Genomic DNA, 14413 nt, shown 5'->3' on the forward strand with positions numbered 1-14413 from the left:
CGTCCCGAAAAGTAAACATTTTGTACCATTTTATGTATTAATAGCGAATGAAAAGTTCCAGATTTAAGGCGATTCTTTCTAAATTTTACAATTTCGATTAAATTAAAATAAAAATTTAACTAATATTTACCAAGAGTCTATTTGTTGTTGTTGTTCTTCGGAAATCTCTGAAGCGACTCCTCATTTCGGATGAGAATTGTATAGGCCTACTGATTAATTATTATTAAAACTCTAATTAAGATATTTTAAATATAAAATTGTTAATTAAACAACAGATAAATGAATATTTTCTTTAGTAACTTGTTTAATAATTCAGATAACTTTTTACATATTTTTTTTTTTAAGGATTTATCGAGTAGTCAATGCGAGGTACAGTGCATTAAGGCTATGTGGGCCTGCCACAATTATGATCATTACGGTCTGACCCGTAATGGGGTCAGTCTAGGGGAGAAAAATAGCATCTCGACTCGTACGATTCTTGATAAATTATGAAGGTTTTGTATTCGAACTCGTGACTATAGGAAGGCTCCTTACCGCGTGACAATCTGTCCAATATCTGAAGAAAAATAACAAAAATCCTCTAGAAAAAATTAAATTAATCGTTTCAAAATATTTTTAAATAATATTTTATATCTTTTATTAATTAACAATTTAATTATTATTATTTTAATATATATATAAGTAATATCTAACGCTTTAAAATTTGTTGCCATTTTATCTAAAAATCCGCATATAGTGCGCAGTGTAAAATCATTTAAACTGCTAAAAATTACATGCAAAATCCATTTAAACTAGATCGATTTTTTAACTTCATTTCTATACTAAATTAAAACATTTCCCGAAAGACTTTTACCTTTTGCATTTCGAAATTGTTTTAATTTAATACAAAGTATCTTCGTTTTCATTAATAATTCTCTCATACTCCAGATAAAATTATAGATTTTCTTTTTTAAAAAGAAATAATTCTAAAAAATTCGCTAAAATAAATGTTTTTATATTAAATATTTTATTAAGATGAATAAGTTAACGTATTTTTATGTATTGCAGAAATAACAAATTGTAATTAAGTTCAATAAGTTTGTTGGATATTTAATTATTTATTAAATTAGATTTTGTAAGTTATAATAATATATATAGGCTTATTGAATAGAAAAATATAATGTATAAAGTCAAAAGAAATAAACTCGTCAATGGATATATGTCGTCCACTGCTTTCAGCGTAAGAAAACCGATCCTAAAAATTCTTACTATTCTATTGGCTAATTAAGTTTAAAGTATACACTGATTGGTGTATCTTCGCCTACTTTTACTTTTTCAACCAATCATCTTTCAAATACTTAATTTTTTTAAGATTTTTATTTAATATAGTTTGCCTGCATCTATGGATTGTATTTTTACACTACTTTATCTTGTTTTTTACCTTCAAAAATGTGTTCTTCCATAAAAAGTTTGTATCGAGTGCATCGGCGTCGATCTGTATATATTTATATATATTGGTATATACTGTATTGGGGTAGTCGGGCCGAAGACAATGAGTAAGAAAAGTTTCTCATTGTTGGGTTATGAATGGATATAAAAATTGTGTACTCGTTTCTACATCCAATTTTCGCAGTATGCCCATAAATGAAAATATGTGTAGGGGAAAGTCGCCTAAGTCGTACCGGTGCTTAAATCGTATCTCAATGATTTCAAAAGTACTTTATCCGCCATACAAATGACAACAGTGTGTAGTTATATGGCTCGGTTGTACAGTACTTATGTGCATAGGCAATAGTTGTGTTAATATAATATACTCGTTTAAACCATATATTTATTTAATTTTAGTTTGAGGTACGACTTAGGTAGTAGGTGGTACGACTTAAGGTACCGGTTTCCTTAGTCGTATGATTTCAATTTTTTTAATTTTATGAGTTTAAAGAATAACAATACAATATAATTGGATTGCTGTATGTTAGATTTCAATGTAAAACGTCTTTGTAATCTAAAATGCAATTCAATTGCTGTGAGACCGTCTACCATAATTTTTTGAATTACAAAGACGTTTTACATTGAGTTTAAAGAAAATATGCGCAGACTATTTAACTTTTTTGCAATAAATAAAAGCAGGGTTTACTAAGGTTTCCAGTGATACTCATAAGTATGTGTTTACTAATATATTCTCTGATTTCTGAGAAGGAGTACGACTTGGGCAACCTTATCCTATATTAATATCGTGGGAGGGGAGACAATTTGCCAGTACAAAAATATTTGGGGATTGTCGACGCTCGTGGTCGAGTAAGCAACATACACTAGGATTAAAAACACTTTTAGTATCCTTCATATAATAAATTTAATTCATAGGATAAAGAAAGTCGACGTAAACAATTACAAAAATCGAATTTTCTTTCAGATCAATAAAAGAAAATTGAATATTAGAAATGTAGATAAATATATATTCAAATTCTTAGTATCATATCTTCAATACTTTATACATCCTGACTGATTAATGTGTAACAATACATCTTCAGTTAAGTACACAATTCCAAAGATTTCAGTTTCTGGAGAGTTTTATAGATAGAGATATTATTATTTGTTGCATAACACCATTGCTGTACTTCACTGAAGGCATCTCAATGTACTGTACCATTCAAATTCATTCAATATTTCCTATAACACCAAAATTTTCTTTAAAAAGTCGATAAAATAAATAAAAGTATTTATATACTTTCTACTATTCAATTTTAAAAACTAATTTATTTTTATTTTATCGCTTCTTAAGAGGTATTTTTATATATAGAATGAGCTTTAATGGTGTATTAAAATGCCTTTAATTAATACGTTATGCAACAAATTAAAACAATATAATCTCCAGAACTCTCTAGAAACTTAAATCTTTGTAATTGTATGTTTAATTGGAGGCGCATTGTTTAACGTCAAACTAATTAGTCAGAGCCCAAACAAAGATAAAAAAAACAAATATTTCTTAAATATATAGATGTTAAATTCTCAATTTCGAACACTTATAAGTAAATGAAGATTTCATTATTAACGTATTAAAGATAATTATTCATTTTATTAACTTTAGAAAGACTTTTTGTATCCAACAGTACTAAATAATAATAATAATAAAAATATAATTTTTAAATATAATTATAGTTATAAAAGTAATTTTAAAAAGTCTTTATAATCTAATTAAGATCTTCGAAAACGTATTTATACAAAAATAATTTTATTTACGACATGGCGTAACGCAATTCAGACGAATTCGTTTAAGATAATGCGAGGATAAATCTATCAATTTTTACTTTAAATGTCTCGAAATTATGCTAATTAAGTCTATGAAGAGACGTCAAAGTTTCCTACACGTGGTCAACACGTTTAAACGTAATTTTCTTTCAAATTATTATTTTTAATGCGGAAAATTTGAATGAAAAGTTGAGTAAACTTTAAAGAGAAGGAGAGTTTTAAGCGACTAATTTTTAGAGAAGAATCGTAGAAAGAAGAGTAAATATAAGAGGAATATGTTCACCAAATAAAAATTCCATCTTTATAAATTTCTCATTACATAAATATCCGAATAATGCATGTAGTAATCTCTCCTTCACTTCTGGAGAGGATCAGAGTTGAGCATTGTAGAAGTATTATCTTCTCGCTACGGGTTATTCTTTATAGAACAAAATAAAGAACACCTGTAGCACGGGGATGCGTTAATTTGTCGTCTTGCAATCTTTCTTCCCTTTCAAATTCGATTAGTCCTATCTAGTAACGCCAGGTGGAAATGACAAGCCGATATTTTGTATCAAACTCGCCAAGTTATGTTTTTGTCACGATTGAATTTATTTTTGCAACTAATGATCTTGTTTTGATAAACGATATTATGTTTAAGTAATTTTCGAACGTTATCAAAATGGGGTATACCTTATATCCTCTTTTGTTACTGATAATAAATGATAACTTTTTAAAGTACGTAACTACCTTTAATACTTTAAGGCGTAATACGTTATTAATTCTTTTTTTTCCCCTCTTGTTATAAGTTTTCTTTCTTTGGCTAAAATAATGGATATTTTAATTTTCTTAATCTTTAAAGGTTCTCTATTTTTTATTTTTTTAAAAACTATTTTATATTTTTATTATCAGTAAAAGTTATAAGTCATTTTTAAAGTGATGCTCTTAGAAATCGTGTTTTTTTTAAAAATGGCATATAACTTTAATCCTGTGCAAGATAAAATTAAAATTAATTATATTGAAGCTTTAATTTTTATATATATATATTAAAATTTATTCATTTTTCTGCTAATTTTATGAAATTATATACCGAAAAAATAATTCAAACCTCTTCCTCCTTTACACGTTTATATTGCTGAATGATGCGATTCTAAAGGGTTCTTAAGTAATCAAAAACGTGGTATATAATTGTAATTGCATGCTTAATATAAATAAACGATAAATATTTTAGTTATAATTTTATTTTTTATGGGAATTTCATGAAATTTATCAAGAATTTCTCCACGTTAACATAATACATGCGAGAAACAGCTACTAGTGCAATTCTAAAAGTACTTAACTGATAAAAATCGTGTATAATTTCAAGATTTTGAGAATAAGTTCTTGTTTGAGATTAAAGGAATCATAAATGAGATAATTAAATTTTAACAAGTCATTATATTTTGACTGATCTCTACATACGTCTGGTAATTGTGTAGTATTGGCTCATTTCACTCCATTAATAGTCACTCACATCGATTAAGCAACGGTTTCAGGCTATTAATTGTAATTAGACAATTTTATTTAATCTTACATAACTTTGTATAATCGGGTGTAAGTCCTACATAAGTGAGCATTAAGTTTCATAACGAGTTATCCATTAGCGCAGAGATTGTTCGACGAAAGAAAGAAGATATTTTACAAAAGATTAAGAACTGCTTAATATCACCTATTTAGCTATATTTCCGTTTAAAATGTGAGTATTTTTAAATTATAAAAATAATTGATCGATTCGAATTTAAATGAACCAATAAGAGACAATAAAAAAATAACGGTGATGGGTATTACGAAAGTGATTGGTCAATTTGAATTTGAATAGAGCAATCACGGTGTAAATAGGTTAGACTTTTAGTAAAACTCTGTTTGAGGAGTTTTATGTGGCCTACGCTATTTTATCCTCATTATGTAAGGTTAGGCGAATAATTTCTGTTTAGAAATGTGTTAAAAATAGCTCTTAACTTCGAGTAAATAAATGGAGAGTCCTATCTATAGTGGGGGCGGCGTTAACCTACGAATCGATTTAAATCTAAGGAAATGGATTCCAATCTAGTTAACAAATGATCCGGATGGTGAATTGTTAATCCCATTCGATAGAATTTGCAAATCTGTTCTAACGTTTAGCATCCATTTAGTTTTCTAGCCGCTGTGCATCCCATCTCCAGGAACGCCCAAGACGAACAAGAGAGCTTAAATTTGCAAAACAGAAGTTTATCAAGGAGTTTTCTCACGTGAGAGTAACTCATTGCTACCAGGTGCAGTAATGGGGAAAGCAGAAGTCAGCTACTTTGCAGACATTTACAGGTAAATTAGTCAACTTTTCCTACCTGACAGGTGGATAGCTTTAGTTAAGGTCACAGATATTTCTTTTAGAAAATGACAACGGAGTAGAACATTTTGTTAAGCTAATGAAACTTTGTTGATGGAAGTATAAAAGAGGAAAAAAATATGCGAATTGCAAACATCTGTCCATATATATAAAAGTAATGTCTTTTTCTAGCAATTGTTTTGTTAGAATTATCATTAGCTAATATTGCAGAACATGTTTTTCGATGGTTTTTCATTTGCATCATAAGATAAACGTTTTATTTAAGTATTAATTAAGCTTATAAACTTTATTCTATCGAATATAAATATTTTTATTTTTAAATAATAATTTTTTAAATTATAATATCGAATTTTTCTCCATACATTCTACCCAAAATTTTACTCAATTTTTAATAAAAATATATAATTTTAAATCTTTAAATGCTTGTGAAAAAGCTAAATATATGTGTACATACATGTATTCTCTTCTCCAAAATCTAGTTTAATTTTTCTAGAAGACTTGATTCCGATCAACAAGTTCTGTCGATCGTGACGAAGTAAAGTTTTGTTTGTAAGCCTTGTAGAGCGGTCTAGATTTTTCACAAATGTCATCACGCTCAAAGTCCATCAACAAACTCTCGTTAATTAAACCTTGTGATTGTTACAAAGTAAGTAATACAACGTGAGTGTATTTATCGTGAGAATAAACCATTGGCCGTACGTCATAATCAAACACGCAACACTCCATATTGCATCTCCCCCTTCGACAACCATTTCGACGGAATTATCTCATTCGAAAATAAAACTTTTCCTATTTATTTAGCCATTAAATATTTTGTAAACGATATATTTTATATTCAAAAACATTATTAACAAACAACGACATACTAAATTTAAAATCGTATCGGAAAAAATTCACACCAAAGCTCTGCGGGGAAGCCAAAACTCGCAAGTTTTATTTTATATAGCATCCAAACCGCCTTCCAAATGACTGTATTATGCAAAAAGAAAGAAAGAAAGAAAAAAAAAAGAAATCTAACAAACACCATACCACCGAATTGGCCTGGTTTTCGACAACAACTTTTGTCAGTCGATCAGTATTCGATTAACTCTTAGTCTGAAGATGTTCTGTTGGCGGAGAAGAGGGGGAGGAGAAAGAAAAAAAAATAAAAAAATAAAAAAGAAAGAAAAATTCAGCAGCCATATGAACAATCGATCCGGAAATAGTAATGCCTCCCGTACAGAAATCCATTGGGATTTGAGGGTAAAGTTGATTTTTTTGAAAATGTGTGACGTCGAACGGCCGCCATCTTGGTACTATAACCTACCATTAAATCGAAACAATTGTGATGGATTATATTTTCACGGATATCGAGTCGAAAAGGCCAATTCTTATTTTGAACGTTTACGAAATGAAAACAATTTTTTCTTTTTCTTTTCGTACTTCTCTTAGAGGAGATGCCCTACCGCTACCTCGAAAGATGTAGATGTAGATACAGTGATTCGGAAAAAAAAGGATAAATAAATCTATATAAAATTTAAATATAGCAAGAAAAACTTATAAAATCTTATAAATTATCCCTCCTACATTCAAATATTTACTACATTAGTCTAATTTCTTACTATGTAGTTGAATTTTCTAGCGTTTTCCCGGCTCTAATCTAATTTCCTCCCATAGTCAGATTTAATATTACGGTAAAATATTTACTAGAATCGGATGCTGTAGTCGGGTGTTAAGTGATACAAAAAAAAGAATCTAGAAGATACGATAACCTCGAGATTTTTTTCTATGACTTTAACAAGACGGAAGAATGTTTTTGTATTATCATTCTTCAGCTAAAACACGAAGGGGGGTCAGAGATAATTGAAACTTATTCACAGCTAAATACTTGTCACCTCGCTTCGATGGATAAATAATGGATCGTCCATTATTCTATATCCTTTTATGTTATAAAGATAATACTTTAGCTATTTTTGGCAGCGTTATCGGCTAATTTTAAAAATAAAACTATTTATAACTCTTAACGTCTTAGAGAAAGGAAATTTTACTTTTCTCGAATTCTTTCTTAAAATATTTTGGTATGTAAGGTGTTATGTACTTTTTAGAAATCGCATTAATTAAGGAAGAATTTATACAAAAAGTAGAAATTCCTATGTAGGAAGGAACATAACTTGAAAGGAAGAGAGAAAATAATCATCAGAATTGTTCGAAATTAGTACAATCAGAAAAATCTGGACATGAAATAGAATCGAATAAGGAATCCATTTTGTGAATGGAGCCAGAAGAAGCAACTATGTGGCGAATTCCAAGCCATATAGGTTGAGTGTATAACGTTCTTTCAAAAGCATTCCTAAGCATCTAGTCAAAACGTTGTGCAGCGAGTTACCATTCCTTCACAGTTGTTCAATTTGAATAAAGAAATATTTGAAGAAAACTCGAACATAATGCACGATTCATACTTTCAATTTCGATACTTAAATCAAAAAATATACAAACTCAAACATTTACGTTTGCTCTCTTTTTTTTTCTTCTTCTTCTTTTTTACTTGGCTCATGCAATTAAAGCTAAATTGAACAATTAATATATAAAATAATCAAGATAAGTAATTGCTGTAAAGCTTTTTTCCTCTTAAATTAAACAAATATATATATATATATATATATATATATATATATATATGTAAGCTAATATATTAAGAATATATTTTAAATTATTTATTTTATAGAAAAGTGAAAATATTTAATGTTTACTTAAGATAAATGACATAAAAAGACACTCTTATAACTAAAAAAATTTAACATTTTTGACATTTTTTACTCTGCTCATTTATCAATTAAATCTAAGAGATTAGATGGAAATTTCAACAGAGAATAAAACACACCTTCTCTAAGAGTTTTTTTCGGTCGAACAAAAAAGTTAATATATATATATATATATATATATATATTTATAAACAATATGCTTTTAAATATTTATTCTGCACAGAATTATCGGGAGGTGAGTACATTCAAAATTTTATATCTAGAATGAAAGGGGGGAGAAAAAAAGAGTGGAGAAGCGCCCGTAACTCGGAATTTATTATAAAAGAATCGTAATATTATGTAGCATGATTGAATATTACTTGCCTTGAAAAGATGTTTAGAATTTGAATTCTATAATTGTACGTGACTGGAACTCCTTCAAATACTTGCACACTTCAACGCTTTAAGAATCTCAATATCCCCTTTGCCAGTCCGCTACAACTTTCACCGCTTGAGGGCAACACTGTATAGAGATGCATGGAAAAAAATCCTAAGAAATGCCATAATTTGGACATTTAAATCATTTTTTAGAAGTCTTTTTTTTTCTGCTTTTTTTGGATAAATAGATTTTTCTTTCTTTATTCTACTTGCGGTTTTTTTAAACGCTCTTGAATATTTTTAGAAGGGTTTTTTTTATGTATTCAAATGTTGTTAAAGATAGGCTCGTTGTGATGCTATAATTGAATGGAGTTTTTTGGAATGTACACTTTATTAATCGTTAAATATTACAATATATAAATTAATAAATAATTTTTTGTATGGTTTTTCTCATCTAGGTACAATGAAAGTTTGAATGGAGGTATATAAAATTCATTTCAGTTAGTGTAGAATGTATAAAAGAAGCAATATAAAAGTATAGAAATACATTTATTTTGGATAATGTAGAGATAATAGAGATCAGTATATAAATGGAAATATAAAAGACTCCGTAAACAATATAAAAAATATATATATATATATTTTTAACTTGGAAGACTGTATAAAAAGCAGTATAGATATAAAAAAATTTATGTTAGATAACGTAAAGGGATGATACGTATAAGGAAAAAATACATATAAAACAGTAAAAAAATATTATTTTAAACAATATAAAAGACAATAACGGATAATACATATATAAAAGACAATATAGAAAATAGTTTAAAGCACAGTATCAATATATAAAGCACAATATAAACAACAGCATGTAGGCCTAAACATTGTCTTCTATATTTTCTTTGTATACGTATAAAAATATATAGTAGAGAAGATTTAGTATTATTTGCTTTTTCGACTCTCCATTTTTTCGTTATTTCCAATTTCTGTGCTTACATTCTTTCTTCGTTGGCCGGGAATTCATAAACGGACATTTTTAGTCCCATTGATCAAAATTCTCGAAACGTTTTAGCTGAGGAGACAAGAAAGGAGAGGAGAGACGTCTGAAGTTAAAGTAAAACATTTAAATAATAATAAAAGCGAGTGAAGAAGATAGAAAGATGTCCAGGTTGACAGTATGTATGTGGGAAAGTTTATAATTTGACATACCGCCTTGATGTATTAGTTGTGGCCAATATTGCGCCTACCCTTCGACGATACTGGTAGAAAAAAAATATAATTTTGCTTGTATACCGAGCACTAATGAGAATATTATGACGCCCACATCGTTAATCTTCATGTACTACGACCATATTTGAATGATAAACATTCCAAGTAATTAATATAGTTGTGTGAAAAATCTTATTTGATACACGTCAAAAATTTTCTTTTCTCCATTCTAAACTCGCTTGACAGCCAACTTATAAGAAAATTATTAATTATTTATTAGTCATTACGTTAAATTTCTACTTAGAGTTTTTCAAAAAATCTATATATTTCTAAAATTTTTATATTAAATCTTAAAAATATCGAGAAAAATCTTTATTTAATTACTTAATAATAGTTATTTGATACCATAACAAGATAACTGGACGTATTTTTGTTTCTTAATAAATTCTTGCTTCTTAACTTAAGAGGGAACGTTTATATAAAAACTGTATCTATAAAATTATCTCGTAAAATCTTTAATAGTTTATAATTTATAAAATGTAATAACAATTTTGCGATACGCGTAACAATAATTATACATTCGATAGCTCGGGGTAAGTGATTACAAATTACACTTAAAAGTAAAAGTGAAAATGCCTAGGAGCTGTACAGAAAAAATGTTGTAAGAGCAGTAGAAGATACTCTTTAATTCCTCACCATTATTCAAATAGGTGAGATAAAAGAAAATAGCTCAACGCTTAAGAACTATATTGCCATTAAGAACATCGCTCTGGGTGATATTATGGAAATGCACCGCCTCCCGATAAAGTAAGGACCAAAGTCAAAGTAAAAACTTAAAAGTTTGCTTTATTCTCGATTTAAAAAAAAGAAGAAGTATATAAGCGCATAACCCGATATTTTGCCAATTATATCAATTACTAGAAGATGCGATGGTCGAAGAATGGGCGATACAAAGAGCGAAACGGTTCAACAGTTGGATGTCTTCCAACGTCTCCGAAGGAGAAGAATTGCAACAACTTCATCCGGTGTTAGAAGCACGATAAATTGATTTCTATAGCAGAAAATATCACGTGGGATGAGAAGAAAGACTTTTTCGACGTTGTACAGATTTATCTTCGAACGTCAGAAAATTTTTGTATTCGTTTTATAAGACGAAATAATTAAAGCACTATTGAGATTTGAGATAAATTTTCGCTCTTATCTTATCTATTTTCCAATTAATTCTTTGGAATTTTACTTTTCTGGGAATGTGCAAAAGCGTTGACAATTAACTTTAAACATATTCTTCCTCGAAATAATCAGCATTAATTGATAAAGGAATTGGAAATTTGTTGAGAAAAACAACGTTTCTCTTTCTTTTTCTAATTAGAACTCCTTTAAATCCATTTCCCTGGATGACGAGAAGAAGTCTTTTGACGAACAACTCCCTGTAGAGTTCGGGTTTAAGAGGAATAGTCAGTTTAATTACATCGACTCTTACTGGAGACGACCGAATTTCTGTCGACTGGAGACCTTTCTAACCTTCTCTTTTTTCTAGTAGTTAAGTGGAGGATATAAATTGAACTTTTAACGGTCCAAGACGCATTAATCCTACGACTCTGTACCCAATGATTAGTGTAATCTGGGATGGTTAATAGGAGCCCGACTCGACTAATATTTTATCACTTCCACTCGGATGTAGAGCGTTTAACTAGCAGAAACACGGCTCTAGACGCAAACAACATTTATTACTTTCATAATATACAAAATAATTAATGATATGTGGCATTTTTACATAGCTCTAACCATCTAGAATAATTTATATTTAATTTTAAATTCATTCGATACGTCTACGAAACTCTTACTTCTTTCCTTCTGGACTCGTGTTTTCAATTAATTACAATTAGTTTTTAAATAATTTTGAAAATCTTTCCAGAGATCTTTTAAGATTTTTTTCTAAGTAAATAATTTTAAGTAGAAAGCTAGTAACTTTGTAATCAAAGAAGGGTGGCAAAGTATAGACTGTACCGTTTTCCCGGTGGGGTATGTGAGCGCGATACGGCCGGGCTTACAATGTTACGGATCATTATACATAGCTGACATTACGATGGGTAGAACTACACCGTCATCATCATCTTTATCACTACCAAGTTTTGGATATCTGTGATATTTGGCGATGAAAGACATTACACAGTAGAGGTTTGGTGTTGCGAGCAGCCAGGCGTTAAGGTTTCATTAATCTCAAAGGTAGAAAGGAGTGAGGGTGCACACAGAACATCAGGTCTCGCAGAGAACGTAAACACTGCTATCTTTCTATACCTCCCACCCGTACCTTTGCTCCTTTTTGGTTAGAAATATGAGCTTCACCTGTGGATTCGGCTCCAGATGTTTTATGCTCTTTTGCTTGGTTTATTTGATGTTTAAAGTTGGAACAGATTTTATTTTAATGTTGTTTATACAGATTTTTATACCGTTATAAAATGATTATGCGAGGGAACGTTCGAGTATTTTTTTTTATTTTAAAGTTATAAACCGAAACGAAATTAAGTTACGAAGAAAACATCGCTCAAAACCGATTTAAATTTATAATGAAGTCGATGCCTTATAGATGATGAAATTCGTAAATATATTTGCTTTAAAAGCGAGATCAAAGTTACGTTAAGTTTATAAACGTTAACTTAATAAAATTATTTTCGGATGAAAATTTCATTAAATAAAACAACGAAACGTGTTTAATTTACACAAATATGTATAGGCCTATATATGTACTGTACTGTACGTAGCCTACGTTTGTATATGCATATGTGCGCGCGCGAGAGAGAGAGAGGGGTGTAGTTTGTAAATAAACGAGTTACAGCTACCGGACGAAATAAATTAAATTTTAATCATAAATATTTAAGTAAATTTTTTTTAGATTCTATTTTGGCAATTTATTATATCATGCTCGAAAAAAATTGGGCAAGCAATGAATGTAACAATGCGATTTCCTTTCTCTCGAAGGACGATTTTCTAGCGATGTACAGATCAGCTCTTTCGATAAAGCCTCTTTGAAATATCCCCAAGAGAAATCATGTCCAAAAGCTTTTACACACTTAAGGCAATTATCCTGCAGAATCGAAGATTATCTTTCTAGAATAAAATTTTTGTTTTCAATCATTCTAAACATATCTTAAACGGTTTAATGCTCGGATAACCGATCTTTGCATCGATGGAGACGTTAATCCATTAATCCTTCCTACATTCTCCTCCTCTATAATTGTTGCCCAGGTGTCTCGGAATATTAATGGAGAGGATTTAAACGCCATGTTATGCCACGCCCGATTTCTTGCGGATTAAAACGGTACCTATCGAGAGGATCGCGAATGATGATTCGCTTCACTCTTCGATAATTTAAATTACGATGAATTATTTTCTATCGTGAGTACGTGAAAGGAAAAGACCGCATCTTGAAGCTGTTAGGGTGAGAAGAAATATTTTCCTTCATATTTATCGTATAAAAGATGTTTAAGTAGACAAATTTCCTATAAAAAACAGTCGAAGTAAGAGAGGAGCGACGTAAAAGGCCACTTTTTTCGGGAACATTAATGTAATGGTATCCGAATTCGTTTGGAAAAAGACGTTAGGAAAATGCTCCGGTGCTTTACTTAAAAACACGTACAACAAATCAGAAATGAGTCCCACTTCAACGTTGTAAAGTACTCGACCGGAAACGGTAGCCGTAGGAGAAGTGTGGGTAATCCTACGTAAGCCGATGGTATGCGTCGCTTTCCTTGATTACTTCTAAGGCAACAGGTCTCTGTGGGATTGCCCATTATCTTTTATCTTCATTTAATTGAAATATTATCTGGCTGTGGAGAGACGTGTAATCTAGTTATATTAGTTTCTTCGGCCACCACCCAGCGGGGGTAGCGCTACAATCTAGAACGCCTGGGAGTTGCAGATAAAAGAACCTCTGACAAAACAAAGGTCCTCCATTCTTTTCACGTTCGTTTCTTTGTACTAACTGCTGCTTAACTTGCCTTGTGGTTTGTAATTAGAACGTAACGGAATTCTTTCGATTGACCATTTCTTTTACTCCACTTCTGATGGGTGCCATTATGTTACGTTCATCTAGCACACCCCACTGCATCCAAAAATCCATCTAGATCCGTTTAACGAGGTCGGAAAATATCGAAGACTAAAACTTATTTAGTTAATAACGACGAAAGTTTACCTAAACTCATCGGGAGATGTACTGTATCTTTATCCTCTTCGTTGATTGATGCTAATGTATTGCATACTTTCTTCAAGAAACTAAAAAAAATAATTCATTTAGATGTATTTAATGCTCTGAAAATTATCTCAAACTAAACTTATTTTAATAATAATAATAATAATGAAACTTAACTTTCTTACATACGTTAGGGGATTTGCCTCTTCCAAGTTACCAACCAAATGGTGGTGTGAATCACTCTACTAGGATAACAAACACGTCCCGTGGGTGACCGCCCGTGCAGCGTGATGACTGTTGACTTATATGTTGATCTTTCTACTTCTTTATCCACGACAGAACGAGTTATTA

General features: G+C 30.2%; 1 long non-coding RNA gene across 1 annotated transcript; it reads right to left on the reverse strand.

Annotated features, from left to right (window-relative positions):
- Positions 1-286: 286 nt before the first annotated feature.
- LOC136980459 (uncharacterized) lies at positions 287-5682 on the reverse strand. The gene is made up of 2 exons (XR_010881561.1): positions 5568-5682; positions 287-556 (listed from the first exon to the last, which is right to left on the reverse strand). It is a non-coding gene; the product is annotated as an uncharacterized lncRNA (long non-coding RNA).
- Between the last annotated feature and the right edge of the window lie 8731 nt (positions 5683-14413).

Source organism: Centruroides vittatus, unplaced genomic scaffold (genome assembly GCF_030686945.1).
Source record: "Centruroides vittatus isolate TY-2023 unplaced genomic scaffold, ASM3068694v2 contig_7, whole genome shotgun sequence".
Taxonomy (NCBI): Eukaryota; Metazoa; Arthropoda; class Arachnida; order Scorpiones; family Buthidae; genus Centruroides; species Centruroides vittatus.